This window comes from Protopterus annectens, chromosome 2.part0 (assembly GCF_019279795.1).
Source record: "Protopterus annectens isolate FY-2018-M chromosome 2.part0, PAN1.0, whole genome shotgun sequence".
Classification (NCBI taxonomy): domain Eukaryota; kingdom Metazoa; phylum Chordata; order Ceratodontiformes; family Protopteridae; genus Protopterus; species Protopterus annectens.
Window position 1 is genome coordinate 806,236,628 of NC_056728.1, and position 16,907 is coordinate 806,253,534.

Here is a 16,907-nt window from a genome sequence, read left to right on the forward strand (position 1 = left end):
TGGCATTTCACAATACTGCAGTCCACAACCCTTACAACCTGCAATGTGGTCCTAACATGAGCAATGAGTGTGTAATATAGAATCCTATGTTAGGACAGCAAATATGGGGAATACATACCTTCACAAACACTCGAAGCATATGTGTGCGTACACTCCAGATAAAATATAGTGGAAGCATCTGTTGAGATACCGACAGCATGCATTCTTCATGAGTATGGACCTTCCAGCAAGTACACATCCCCAGTGTCACCCCAAAAAATGGTCTGCTGTCCAAGATGTTTGGCCATCAAATGTGCTCACTTACCTGCAACAGAGGCAGCTGTGGCTTCCACACATCTTACATGCCATGGCGTGGACCTCATACCCAACAAGTAGCACCCAGGAGTTGGACATGTAGCCATACCTCACAATTGCATATACTATGGTAAACAGTGCAGACATTCAAGTATGTGGAGAGGATGTATGGGACAGGATTAATGTAGAAAATAAACAGATGGCCATCCAAGACAGATGATGTCACATGTAGCAAACTGGTCATGCAGGATGCCTAGTAATATGCCACAACACTGAGGGAGTTGCAGGAATGTCTAGCAAGTACTAGTGGTGCAGTACCCATGTCAGCAATTGCCTGGACTCTGCATATGTGTGGCCCATGGGTTAGGGTAATCAGATGGAACAGTTGTACCCCAAGAAACATCAGTCAGGCCTCTCTACAGGTAGCATATGCATAACAGAAAAGGTCCCCAAAAGGCATGCATTGCAATGTGTACTGGTGTACTAAGACCACGTTGGAAACCTACAGACAGTATCTACTAAGATACATGTGCTGCACAACCAACACCTCACTCCACCTCTGACCCACTAGCCCCATCTGTACTTTGCCAGTGACAGTGTACACCTGCATGTTTGCCATTCTTTAGCTGGGACAAGGCTGGTACACATGGTGTTCAGTGTTTGGGACACTGCAAAATAACACACATGTGTAGGCCATAGTTGTCAAGCATCTGCAAAAAGGCTGATGGTGGGGAGGGGGTGTCATCATGACACAACAGTGCACTGAAGCAGGGATCCAAAGGATGCTATGAATGGCTGTATTTGCACACAGTCAGGGTCAGGAACTGTGGCAGACATAACTCTGACTCCACAGCAATAGTGATGGCAGTATGTGACCTCCAAGGGATGTGCACATGAGTTGACCTTGCAATCATGCAGAGTTGGGGGACTTGTGTAGGGTAGACTGACCAAATACTGGCAAATGCAGATGGACCATGCTAGTATATCCCTGCCAGGAATAGTGACTGCTGTAGTACACATAACAGTAGGTGCAACAGACCATCACGATAAGGGCATGCACACATATGTACCCACAAAGTGTATGCATCTCAATCAGCATCTGCACGACTAACTCATTTGTTTGACAATGCATTTGATTGTACAGGTCATATGTCACATATCAGGTTCATGTAATATTAACATATGCAGTAATGTGGTCCCATGTCATATCAAGGAAGAGGGTGTAATATCAATAAGGGTGTGTACACTCCCCATAGCCATGGTAAGGTTTGAAGGCTGTCATTGTAATTGTATCATATTGGCCATACATGCACCATTGATGAGGAGATCTGTAAATCAGACATTAGGCATTCACAAATGACATCTGTACACATATCATCCCAGGTATGTGTCAGACAAAATCATATAGGGGCTGTGAGCAGCAGAGCAGACATAACTGATACAGTAATACACATTCAGCAGTGGTGTGTACACCTGTGAGGTATGGTGCATAGTACATGCCAGGGTGCTGAACAGGTGCACAGCAATACTGTGTACATGGGTGCAGTGTGCTCCAGGGGAAGTGGCATCACCTACTAACAGAACCCATGCATCACACACATGTATAATGTTGCTAGCAGGGATTGACTATAGCTGTGCTGCATGTTGTTGAGTGCCGTATGTCATGCATGTTGACAGATGGGTAATGGCAGGTCTGTGTGTAATATCTTCGTACAACCTCACCTGTAAGTATGCGTGTGTGTGTGTGTGTGTGTGTGTGTGTGTGTGTGTGTGTGTGTGTGTGTGTGTGTGTGTGTGTGTGTGTGTGTGTGCACGTGTGTGTGTTTATGTGGGGGTGGGGGATATTTTGTCTGTAAGTGCAATCTGGTGGAGCGGAGGGGTTGATGTATGTAGGATGTTTGTGTGTGTTTTTGTGGGGGGTTATTTTGTCTGTAAGTGCAATCTGGTGGAGTGGAGTGGAGGGGGATTGATGTATGTAGGATGTGTGTGTGTGTGTTTGTGTGTGTGTCCATGTATGCACACGTGCGATTGTGGGGTTGTTCATACCTCTCGACTTTCCTTTGAAATCGTGCTGTACATGGACATGGACAGAGACATGAGACACCAGGAATTCTTGTCTGACATGTCATCTCAGGACAGCTGATAGTATAATAAGGTCTGTAGCATGGAACATGCATTGGGAGGGAAACTAGACACCAGGGAAACTGTTATAATTGCAATCAGCAGAAAGGTGAAAGAATACCCACGTATGCAGCACTACAGATGCATTGGGGAATTACTAGACAACACCAGAGATTCTTTCCAAATATTACTGTAGTCCACATAATAAGTTAATAGAGCAACAGATCTTGCATCGACTGAGCCATAGTTACATATGACACTCCAGTGCATGACATTATTGAGTGACTGTAGTAGCCCCTAACATATGGGGGCCATGCTCAAGATGTCTGGACAAACCCAGGGGGAATACTGGAAGACAGTCTTTGAATAACCGACTTCAATCAAGTCAAAGAGGTAATGGAGTAACAGGTCATGTTTTGTGATCACTTGTCTAGGCAATTAGAAGAATGATACGATAATGACTGGTATTAATGACTGTAAGTTTCCAAGAATGATACAGGATGGGGAACTTAAGACAATAAACTAGGACCCTTGTGCAAAAGTTGTAGATTCTATTTTGCAAAAATACATAAGTATGGAAGGTCAAATCTGTAAGGACTCATGGTCATTTCTTCAGAGTTTAGATGCCTTAGAGTTTAACATGAGTTATAATTTCCTTACAGTGGATGTAAATGACTTATACACTTCCATCCCACAAGATCTAGCATTGGAATGGGTGAGTCTTTTACTGAAGAAGAGAGGATCCCCTGTGAATGAGATTTCATTAGTCAATGAATTATTAGACATTGTACTACATAACAACTTCTTTATCTTTGGCGACAAGTTTTTCTTACAAAGAGTTGGTGTAGCAATGGGTTCCCCATGCGGTGCCAGTATAACCAATTTAGTTATGGCTTACTGGGAAACTGAATATATATTTAATAATCCCACTATTAAAGACCAGATAATATATTATACTCATTATCTGGACGATATTTTTATTCTTATTAATGGGAATAAAGATACGAGCAACATCATGGTACAAGCATTTATTGATTCTACACATTTTTTACGATTTACTGCAACTTTTGACACAGAGGCAATAGCCTTTTTGGAAATTTGGCTATCTAAAAACAGAGCAGAAGGTTGTCTTGCAGCTTCAATTTATAGAAAAAGAACATATTAAAATTCATTCTTACATTTTACGAGCTGCCATCCTTACCACCAAAAGCGCTCGGTCATTAAAGGCCAACTTGTGAGAGCTGCTCGTATTATTAGTCAAGACAATGATTTTTTGGAAGAATGCCAAGCCTTAAAAGCTATGTTCCTTCATAGGGGTTACCCAGTTAACCTTATGGACGACATGATTTGTGAAGTTCAAAGTAAAAGATTTAATGGCATCTACCAGCCATTATTACGTATTAAAAATACATCTATTAAAAATACATCTATTATAAATACATCCATTGAACTCACTAATGCCTCTGTGAATTTGGCAGAAGTGAGTACAACTAATAAAGACCAACTTTTGCCTGGTTTTATAACTACATTTAACATTCATAGCCAACTTTGTGTAGACATTATTAAGAAGAACTGGGGCCTTTTCCACACCAACTCTAATATTTGTGCAAAGATGGGTAATAGACCCAATGTCATCTATAGGAAGGTTATAACTTGAAAATTTTACTTGAACAACAACGTCTTACACTTCCTAAAATTACAGGCATGTTTAAATGCCAAAGTTGTAATTTTTGTAAATTTGTGGAAAATGTATATTCTCTGAAGGTCAATAATTATAACATCAAATTTAAAGCTAAATTTAACTGCAATACTAGGATGGTGGTTTACATAGCGAAGTGTCAGAAATGCCCGGCATTTTATGTGGGCAAAACAGAGTGTCATCTCCGTGATAGGATATATGACCACCAATATTCCATTGGGAAATTAAGGGTAGAGAATGCTTTAGCCAAACTTATCCAACAGTATAATGACCATAGTTTTAGATATACAGCAATCGACCATGTCAATTTGGACATAAGAGGGGATCCAGCACTACTAAAACTAGAGGAGCTTGAATTACAATGGCAGATAAAGCTGAATGCCTACAGCTTCCCAGGGCTAAATGATACCTGCTCTATCAGTAGTGTATTAAAATTGAAAAGTTTGAAATGTTGAGGTCGAGAATAAATATAGACATATTGGTTATAGACGTATATATTTATATTTATATATATTATTTTTTGTATATTCGACTTTTATATATATTTCACATACATTCCTCATTTTTATACATATTTTATATATATTTTATATATTTTTCTTATGTTTTTTTATGTTTCTAAATATAGTATACTTCATGGGACACATCTTTTGTTATGTATATATTATATGATTAAAGGCTATCCAATATTTAGGGTAATTAGTAGGGATAGTTTTTAAGCTTTTTGAATTGATTTATACATGTTTGTAATTTTAGTAGGTACCTTTAAAAGTTAAGTGGCAGGTTCCATTTGATTAGCAGCACATGACTTATGCAATGATACTTATTGGAACTTTGAATTTGTAATTTGTTTCTAAAGAAGTTAGCTGACACAAGCTAACGAAAAGCGCTTAAAATAAATCTTATTATTTTACTTGTTATGCTTGCTTGGATTCTTGGTTCACAGTATTTATTTTTATTTTTGAAGTTTAACTGTCTGTTTTTTCTAGTCTCTATAATGTTATCTGTTTGTGTTGTAGGTGTCCATGTGTCAGCAGGAGGATGGTCTGCTGTTGTATCTCACAAGGGGTATGGCACTGTGGTGACACCTTGGCTGTGCCATATCCTGGATACAGGTGAACATGTCACAGGTCTGTATAACAGTTACTGCCTGTGCCACATGGCTGATAGGTCTGGGGGTGGTGTATACAGGTGAGTGCATGATGGCTGCTGTTAGCAGCCCTTCTACAATGGACAATGGTAGTTGTACTGGGTGGTACACACCACATGTTTGTGTATAACACACACAGAGGCTTTGATGCACTATGCAGAGAATGCTGTACATATGGATGTATGCACCTGTGCAAGGAACCCCTTTTTTAGCCTATGTAATTCTACCAAGCCAGAATAGGTACAACAACACATTGGGGAATAAGCAATCCACTACTTTAATGTCATTGATGATGGTACTGGCAGGGTATATGTCTCCTTCCCCAATGTAGTGCAATCCTCAACTCACTAAACATATGTGTGCTGGTGTGGGTGGCACACCCCTAGCCTTTGGAGGGTGAGAGGTGCTGTATAACCGCAGATAGTGTGATAGACAACTACCTAACCTGGTAACATGAACTGTACAGTATTATGGCCAGCTAAGTGGGGGGATACACTCAACAGTGACTGCAATGATGTTGGCTGTGTCCACAACAGCCACACCTAGCTATATATACCAACCCCAGTATCATGCACACCTATACAGTGGGGAAGAGGCCATTTATACATCTAACACTAGTTGTGATAGAATATATGTCCACAGGATAATACCTGTGAAATGTTAGAATATGACAGGCAGTTCTTGGAAAGATGACCTCCTCGGACATGTATATTCTGCAAACTGAAGTAGATTCCTCCACATACACGCACACTCTTACTTAGCAACACTAGGACTAGACCCCTACCTAGGTATGTAGTGCTACTGATGTGTGTGGCTTTAATTGCACACACCACATAGCTTTTAGGATGAGATGTGTTCCAGGTTACATGTTGCATGAAGAACATCCCCAGGTATGTACAGTATGGTAATGGGGGATGTAATGGCTGTTTATGGACAATACATAGTGTGACATACTGTTAAATACACATTTACAAACACATAACAGTCAGACACACATCTGAGAGACATGGGCCTATCAGTACTAACCACCTCATCAGTGTGTCCGTTGTGTTACAGGTAGATTGCACACAACACATGCATAACTGGGCTGGATAGTGTTATCAGTTACCTGTATGTTTGATGGTGACAGTGGTCCCCATACAGTAGTATATGGGACATGTACCGGTGGTACCAAGGTGTAATGACAGTATACCCAGCACCCACATCCCACTGTGGATATTGTATGCAGTGAAACTCATGATAACACTCTGACATAGCCACCATCACACATTGACCAGGACTGCAATATAACCCCTTGTCCATCCCAAGAGTGCTACTACAGGGATATGCATCTAATGCATATGCCACAGGCATAGTAGGGTGATCCTTTGTCATGCATGGTCAGCAACAATACTATCCCTAATACTGTGTGGCAATGCGTATTGTAATATGAGAATTGGGCCTCAGAATTCTGTACCCTACATATATACACACATGTACACATACACACACTTGCCAGAACTCAGTGGGTATCCCATACCTATCAACCCATTTGTACAACAGTGTTGTGCTGGTACTGCAAGACCCAGGTAGCAGTTAGGAGGAAGAGTGTAACAAGGTACATGTAATGTCCAGTATAGCAGCAGCCACATCTACTATGTCAATTGGGAGTGCAGTGGGTGTAAAGGGCCTCAGGGTATTCCCAACTACAGGTCTACAAACACACAGACACTGATATTCTCAGTAATGCACACGTACACATTTGTCAGTACTGGGGTGCATCGGTGCAGGTGTTCATAGGTGTGTACCAGGCTATTGTCCATGGAGAGATGGGAAGTGTAGAGGATGTGTGTACAGTGGTATCATGCCACCTGCCATGTGCCAGCAGGCCATCTATCAACAGATACCACTGGGATGATCCTCATGGTGAGAGTGGCATGCATCAGCCAATCATCTGGGTGCCTCTTGCAGAGGGCCAGTGAGGTGCTCCAGTTGACATGTATGCAACATGTATTACATAATATGGTCAGTATCTGTCTTGGAGACCTGTAGCAAACATGTTCTGTTGACTGTGGTAGTGTAGTTGAGGTATCCATGGCATGTGGTGCGTACAGGGTGTGGATTCCTATCTGTGGCATTTATAACATAGCTGGGCAGACATGTCAGTGTCAGTCAAGCATAGATTGCCTGTAAGTATCCAAGATGGATACCTGACATCTGCACATCTGTACTGCGGACAGACAGATGTCAGCTAGCCAACTAGCTATGCAGTAGGATGAATGAGTTTGCAGATAGACTTCTGACACCGATAGGTATGCCATTACTACATGATGGCAGCCCTCACTGACATGTGCTATACACACAGTAGTCTACAGTTATTTTTCACATGTCAGATCATTATCCAGTAGGAAATATTTAATGAGACAGCTCAAACACCAGGAATATGACAGTGAGGACTCAGCCCATCTTTGCATCCAGGGGTGTTTGTTTCCAGTACTACAATTTTCAATCTACTCTTACTTGGGAAAGCACTGCAACAGTAGTAACGTAATGATATATATATATATATATATATATATATATATATATATATATGTATGTATGTCTGTATATATATATATATATATATATGTATATATATATATATATATGTTTATATGTCCAGAACATGGAGACATGGAGTGGACGGGATGTCATGTAAGTATCACAGGTATAAATGTAGACTGTTGCTACTGTAACAGGGGTTGTCTTAACAGAAATGTTGTGTGTGGGAGGTCACATCTGCTATTGACACGCATGCCATCAGTTACTGAGAGACATCCTAAGGTCATCATAGTACAGTACCACAGATATCACAGTAATGGTCCTGTGGAATACAGCAGATATATGACCAATAATTTTGGACAGTCTGACACACTCTGGTCAGTCCAGAGGTATACACAGAACCCTTAGTGCAAGACATGTGGACCAAGCCTGACAATGTGGATGTTAACAGCCATGTAAATGGGTATATCACGTAGAGGATGTGTGTACAGTGGTATCATGCCACCTGCCATGTGCCAGCAGGCCATCTATCAACAGATACCACTGGGATGATCCTCATGGTGAGAGTGGCATGCATCAGCCAATCATCTGGGTGCCTCTTGCAGAGGGCCAGTGAGGTGCTCCAGTTGACATGTATGCAACATGTATTACATAATATGGTCAGTATCTGTCTTGGAGACCTGTAGCAAACATGTTCTGTTGACTGTGGTAGTGTAGTTGAGGTATCCATGGCATGTGGTGCGTACAGGGTGTGGATTCCTATCTGTGGCATTTATAACATAGCTGGGCAGACATGTCAGTGTCAGTCAAGCATAGATTGCCTGTAAGTATCCAAGATGGATACCTGACATCTGCACATCTGTACTGCGGACAGACAGATGTCAGCTAGCCAACTAGCTATGCAGTAGGATGAATGAGTTTGCAGATAGACTTCTGACACCGATAGGTATGCCATTACTACATGATGGCAGCCCTCACTGACATGTGCTATACACACAGTAGTCTACAGTTATTTTTCACATGTCAGATCATTATCCAGTAGGAAATATTTAATGAGACAGCTCAAACACCAGGAATATGACAGTGAGGACTCAGCCCATCTTTGCATCCAGGGGTGTTTGTTTCCAGTACTACAATTTTCAATCTACTCTTACTTGGGAAAGCACTGCAACAGTAGTAACGTAATGATATATATATATATATATATATATATATATATATATATATATATGTATGTATGTCTGTATATATATATATATATATATATATATATATATATATATATATGTTTACCATATGTCCAGAACATGGAGACATGGAGTGGAGTCATACCTCAGCACCAGTAGTCTCAACCTCTTAGTGAAACGGGATGTCATGTAAGTATCACAGGTATAAATGTAGACTGTTGCTACTGTAACAGGGGTTGTCTTAACAGAAATGTTGTGTGTGGGAGGTCACATCTGCTATTGACACGCATGCCATCAGTTACTGAGAGACATCCTAAGGTCATCATAGTACAGTACCACAGATATCACAGTAATGGTCCTGTGGAATACAGCAGATATATGACCAATAATTTTGGACAGTCTGACACACTCTGGTCAGTCCAGAGGTATACACAGAACCCCTTAGTGCAAGACATGTGGACCAAGCCTGACAATGTGGATGTTAACAGCCATGTAAATGGGTATATCACGTAAATACTGGAATACATATGCCCAAACAGTTTATGCATTCACACACTCCTGTCTGTCCAGACAGATAATAACCAGTGGTGCAGAGGTCACATGGCCACATACTACCCACTAGTTAGTGACATACATCTCTACAGCATCCCACTGCTTTGTCAGAAATACATGACAGTTATGGTGGCCTGGCAGCTGTACATCTGACAAATATATGGACATAACATCACACTGGGTAAGTACACTGAGCTGCTAGGCATGTCATAAAGCACTGTGCAAACTACAGGCAGACTGCCACAACACTGACCTACATTTCTTATAGGGGAATACACATGTACCTGCAATTATAGCAGGCTCTACAGCCATGTCACAGCACACACACCTGTTTGAAAGTGCATACCCACAATCAGTGTGAATACAGCCACAGCCACATATGGTAAGCAAGCTTAATATTACAGTATATGGACTGTCTGATCAACACCATCCTCATATGTGCCACTCACACACTAACCCTACATATACTGGGCCACTACACAGTATAGTCCGATGCCTGACTGTGGTATGGGACATGTGTGTGTTTGGCCCTACAATCATGTAAGCTGATAGGGTACAATACACTGGAGCAGCATGTAACATCAGATAGTACAGGACCAAGAACAATGATATCTACCACAGTCTGTACACAGGCCAAGGTACATATTCGCAATACACAGACTGTTGACAATCACCATAAGTACACAGACCTCAATACTGTACACACTACCAACAAATGTCCAGGTTTTGTCTTCAAATTTAACCCCTACTATACATAACATGTCTAGCAGTCTGATATCTCTGGCTTGTTATCAGGTATGATATCAATAAATAATGGTGTGCTGAACATATGCACCTCTTACTGCATGACATATGTACAAAGGTTGAAAGAGTTGTGGCTGGAGGGACAAGCACAGGGCCAGTATTGACATGTTGCTGTGGTAACCTCATACATTTACTAGCATAATGGGGTTTGTTGTGACATATGTCCTATGAGGGTTATGAAGTCAGTAACTCATGGCTGTCACCATGTACTGACTGCAATCCTCAGACTATACTTCTGCAGTTCTAAGATAGGTAATCTGTGAGTAACACAAGACACATAAGACTCCAAACACTGGTCAGTCTGCAGATAACCCTATAGGTGGGGAGTTTCCTCAACCACATAACACTGTCATGACAGGTATTAAATCATGTAGACCAGCCATATCCACACAAACCCTGTTAAACCAACATTACTTCAAATGCAGAAGAGCAATACTTACATTCTGTAGCCATGTCTGGAACATCCCCCTCCTGTTTGTTGGCCTGTTTCCACAGTGTATGCTGTTAGGGGTATATCCCACTACCATCTGTGATGCTGTTTACCAAACACTGACATGAAGTCCTGCTCACAGTGAATGAAAAGGGCAAACACTCACATGATGTTCCTAGTTATAGGGGCGTGTTTCCATGCAATCATCTATGGGAATGTTACCACAGCTGTTCCACATGCAATCAGCTAGTGGGGAACTGCAATTCATGCACAGGCCATCAGCTGATCATGAGCATCACTTACAAAACACAAGCTGCTGCCTATGCAAAGCAGGCATACTTCTCCGCATACACCAGAGAGGGAGTGAGAGAGACAGACAGAGATAAAGTAAGACAGGGAGGGGGTAGGAGAGTAAAAGATAAGCATTTTTGCGTCACACACTTACCAGTATGGAGTTTCAAACCCCTGCCTGCCCATGTATTGCTATTACATGTCTATGCAGTTATTGCATGTGCCACAGAGCTTACATGTGGGGGAGTTGTCCAAAGGTATATTTGATGGTGAGTGACATTTGCAACAGTGATAAAGGAGGGGTAAGGTAGGCATAGTACATGTGTCTGTCCACAAGAACAGGTGTCAAGGACAACACAGCCACACTCTCTCAGGGACTCACACACATTGTAACAGTTGGCAGAGTCAGGATTAGACTTCCTAACTAACTAGTTTGCCACACTACAGTAATACACAGGTATCACATGCACCATAGAAGTTATCAGGATGGATATATGAGCAAAGGGTATGTCAACGTGTCTGACATCAGAAGACATGCTTCAGTAGTCCAATGGGAGGTGTAGTGAGTGTGAATGGCATTCAAATCATTATACTCCACACATACATAGACACAAGTTTGCCAGTACTGACATGCATGGGTGCATTGCTTCACAGGTGTGTAGTGGTTGTCTATGCCATAAGGCTGTACAAGGCTAGGTAAAAGTTATACATTGGCATCAGGCCACATGACAATGGTCTGCAGTGTGGCTCAGGTGTGTAGTCTCTGGATTGGCCCACACAGGTGGGTATTATATTCACCATCCACTCATCTGGGTTACTATTGTGGGTTGCCAGTGCTGTGCAATGCTTGCCTTGTATGTGTTCTATATTCCATAACATGGATGGTGTCTGGGATGTGCACACATCCCACATGCATGTTCTGTGACATGTGGAAGTGTACCTGGAGTGTCTGGGGCATATTGTGTAGACAGATTGTTATCATCTGATGTGCCATTCCTGATCTCATGTGGTGAGAACTGGCAATGGAAACTAGGTTGACCCTGCACCTACATTGACAGCACGATACAGGTATTCACTGGTGTAAGTGGCATCTGTCCATACATGGCATGTGTATAAGGCATGGTATTTCCTTTGTGGGTTACATTTGCTAACTCTACAGTTGTTGCAGGCTTCCAGTGAGGAACATAGCAAAGGACCACTGTATGCAATGATTTACCTATTGTAGGGATGGGACAGGGTGCCATGCCCTCTGTAGTCCACTGCAATCACACCATGGTTACTATCTGTGGGCAATATGCAGGGAACTACCAACATAGTGGTTGTTGCCTAGCCAAGTGCATTTGTGTATGAGGCATGGTGGAGAGAGTTCTCTGGGTAATACAAGGGTTGCCTATATTATTCTCCACTCCATGATGTTACGTGTATGGGTATGGATTGTCTACAGCAGCCTCTCTGCTGTTTGACATATGTTGTCCTTGTAAGGTGGACATTATGACATATAATAGGGCCACCATATAAGAAATTTGCAAAACCCACGCCAAAATGAGTCCTGTTATTACACATTCACAGCTACCTCCACACATGATGCTAATGACAAACACACACACAGTTGCCATGTCTGGGATTAGAACTCCTTCCTAACTAGTACATCATTATAGCATTATGCAGTTATAGGATATGCCACTGAGCTTACTGGGCTACTTTTCCCCAAAGGTGTATTCCAAGAAGAATGACATCAGCAAGCTTGACAAAGTAGGGCAATGGAAGTTGTAGTGACTGTGAATGGCCTCAAAAGCATTGATCCCTACACAGACAAACAAACAAGCACACACAAAGTTTTATAGTTACACAGCTGGGATTAGAACTCCTACCTTATTAGGTGCATCACACGACAGCATCACACAGTTATAGCAGGTGCCACAGAGCTTACTGGGTTACTCTTTCCCTAAAGGTGTATTTCAAGGTGAATGAAATCAGCAGGCTTGCCAAAGTAGGGCAATGGAAGTTGTAGTGACTGTGAATGGCCTGAAAAACATTGATCCCTACCCAGACAAACAAACACACAAAGTTTTACATTTGCCATGTCTGGGATTAGAACTCCTACCTGACTAGTACATCACACTACAGCATTGCACAGTTATAGCATGCGCCACGGGGCTTACTGGGTTACTCTTTCCCCAAAGGTATATTTTAAGGTGAATGACATTAGCAGGCTTGCCAAAGTAGGGCAATGGAAGTTGTAGTGACTGTGAATGGACTCAAAAGCATTAAGCCCTTCCCAGACAAACAAACACACAAAGTTTTATATTTACCATGTCTGGGATTAGAACTCCTACCTGATTAGTACATCACACTACAACATTACACAGTTATAGTATGTGCCATGGAGCTTATTGGGCAGCTATTTCCCCAAAGGTGTATTTCAAAGTGAATGACATCAGCAGGCTTGCCAAGGTAGGGCAATGGAAAGTGTAGTTCATAGTTTCATAGGTTCATAGGTTGGTACTAGGCTATTGGCCCTAGGGCCTATACATGCCCAGCCATGACAATTCCCTGGCTATGTCTTTCCAGAATATTTACTTCCCTGGACCCCTGTCTAGCAGGGCGACTGACATAATCCCCTGGGTGAATTTCCTATCTCCCATCCAATTATCAAGGTTCCTCTTGAAGAGGGCCAAAGAGGCACTTTGCTTGACATGTATGGGCAGTCTATTCCAGAGTCTGAGGAGTCTCTGGGTCAGGAACATATCCCTCCAGCATGTTTTGTTCATTGTGATGACAAGGTGTGGATCTCTAGACCGTGTGGATCAGGGGGAGTGGGATTTCTTTAAGTGTAGCATGCCCAACAGCTCTGGGTTTGACACAGCATTGTATGTTAAGCAGAGATTGCCTCTGAGTACACAATATGTGACAGAGTATAGCTGGATGATTTTCAGATGGTCAGCATATGCCATCTGGTTTAGGCCTGTGATTCTTTTAGTGAGGTATGTCTGCAGTCTTTCTAGTTGTTGCAGATGTCTTGTGAGGTAAATACCAGATGGGGCATTGTAGTCTGTACTGGGTCTACTGAGAGATGACTACAGTGGGACAATGGCCTCCTTTGTTCTGGATAAAATGCCCTTAGAGATGAGGTGTGCCACATCGGTGGATTTCTTGACTGCTGTGGTGATGTGGTTATCAAAGGTGAGACCACTGTTCACCTGTGTACCTACGTCTCTTATCACACTTTAGGTGTTTAGTGTTCTGCCACCTATGCGGTACTTCGTGGGTACATGTCCCTTCCCAAAGGGGATAACTATACATTTCTTGACTTTGACCTTGAGGCCATGGCTCAGGCACCAAGCCTCGCTTTCTGTAAGGCTCTTCTGTAGAATATCCACATCATGTGGGGATTCAGTATTGGCTCCCAGTTTGCAGTCATCTGTGACCATTGTTACTCAGAGTCCCTTAGTGGTGGCCTGTACTTCAGAGCAGTAGATGCCATACAAGAGTGGTCCCAGAACTGAACTCTGAGATTCTCCAAATGTCACTTGTCTGGGGCTGGATTTGGAATCACCTACTTTTACAGTGTGGGTTCTGTCAGTATGGCAGCTGGCAACCCATCGGGTGACGTAGGGATTAATGGCCAACTTAGTACATTTATCTATGATTCCAGACTGGGGGATGGTGTTGAAGGCCTTGGCGAGGACCAGATAGGCTGCATGAACCCCCTTACCCTCATCCAGAGGTCTGAAGTCTGACTCAAAGATGTCACTCAGGTTCAGTAGACATGATTGGCTCTTCACAAACCCAACCTGGGTGGGGTCCAGTGTTTTCAGGTTGCCAATGTCTTTGTTTATAAGTTCTATGATAATACATTCCATGGCCTTGTAGATCAGGCACATCATACTGCTGGGGCCATAGTTCCCAGGATCCAATGTGGATATTCCCTTGTGGACTGTGATAACTGTTGCTGTGCGCCACTCAGTGGGCACAAAGCCTGAGGTGTGGCTATGATTATACATGGCACGTAAGTGAAGTGCCAGTTCATTTTGTAATTCATGTAGTACACAGCCCGGGATGTTGTCTGGTACCATAGATGCTGTTTTCTTAACTCTGGAGAGTGTGTTTTCTACCTGTATGGCTGTTATTACCAGAATCTGGCAATCTTTCAGTATTGAGATGGGCCCTTTAGGGGGTGGGAGGGTGGTGCAGTTGGCACTGAATCTATCTGCCAGGATTTTGGCAATATCCTTGGGATCAGTATATTTAATGCCATCCTGTTACAACTCGGAGCAGATCTGAGCATTGCCATTTAGATTCCTGACATAGCTATGGAACGGCTTGCAGTTGTCATTGGCATCTTTGGCTATATTCTGTTTGTAACTAGCTTTGGAGGATTTTATGAAGGATCTCAGCTTCTTACTGAGGCTGGTAAGGGAGTATTCTGCATCCTGGAAATTCCCTCTTTTCTGCAACAGTTTCTTCCTTTTGTTGTACACTTTGTTTATGGCAGAGGACCACCACATTGACTTCCTTTTCTTGGTGGGGAGCGTCTTGGTTCTATTTGGGATGGAACAATTCATGCATGAGGGGATGTGCTCATACAGTACGTAGTGTAGGATTTAGCAGTCGTCCTTTCAGTTCCCATCTGCATGGGTGTCATGACGTTAGTCATGTTAATAGCATGACATATAGCATGACGTTGGCTTTGGAGATGTGTGTTACGGAGGTTTCCTTACTGGGGTGTGGGGGGGGGGATGTGGATGCTAAGGGTGATTAGCTTATGGGCAGACCTGACCACCGATGGAGTGACCATAGGTGTGGAACATTGATTTCCCATGTTGGTAATGACCAGGTCTAGGATATTGGAGCCCCTGGTAAGACTATGGGTTACTTAATCCAGGGCATTGGGAATTATTACTTCCAAGAAATGGGCACATATGTTGGTACACAAGTAGTTTTCCCAGTTAATGGCAGGGTAGTTGAAGTCACCCAGTGTTAGGGTGTTTGGTTTTATCATAATATTTTCCAGTATGTTTAGAAAGGTGTAGTAGTAATCTTGGGGCATGGTGGGAGATCTGTAGCAAGCTATACAATTTAGATTTCAGATTACCTAGTATTAGCTGCACCAGGAGTATTTCAGACACATTGTGTTGGGCAAGTAGCCTGGTGGTGTGAATATCCTTGTGAATATGGACACTCCTCCACCTTTAGTGTTTTGGTCCTGGTTTGGTGGCCAACAGGTGTGGTAAGAGCTGTACCTGGTATTGCAGGGGCACTCTCTGGAGCCTTGGATCAGGTCTTTGTTATTGCACAGATATCGATGTTCTCCATTTTTAGGAGTGCCTAGTGACTGTGAATGGCCATGAAAGTGCTGATCCCTACACAGAGCATCATAGTTGCCATGTCTGGGATTAAAACTCCTATCTAAATAGTGCAGCACACTCCAGCATTACGCAGTTATAGCACGCACCACGGAGCTTATTGGGTTAATTTTTCCCCAAAGGTGTATTTCAAAGTGAATGACATTAGCAGCCCTGCCAAAGTAGGGCAATGGAAATTGTGGTGAATGTGAATGGCCTCAAAAGCACTAATTCCAAAACACTCACACAAAGTTTTACAGTTGCCATAACTGGGATTAGAACTCCTAACACATCACAGTACAGCATTATGCAGTTACAGGACACACCACAGAGTTTAGTGGAGTACTCTTTCCTCAAAGGTGTATTTCAAAGTGAATGACATTAGCAGCCTTGCCAAAGTAGGGCAACAAAAATTGTAGTGACTGTGAATGGCCTCAAAAGCATTGACCCCTGCACAGACACAAAGTTTTACAGTTGCCATGTCTGGAATTAGAACTCCTACCTAACTAGT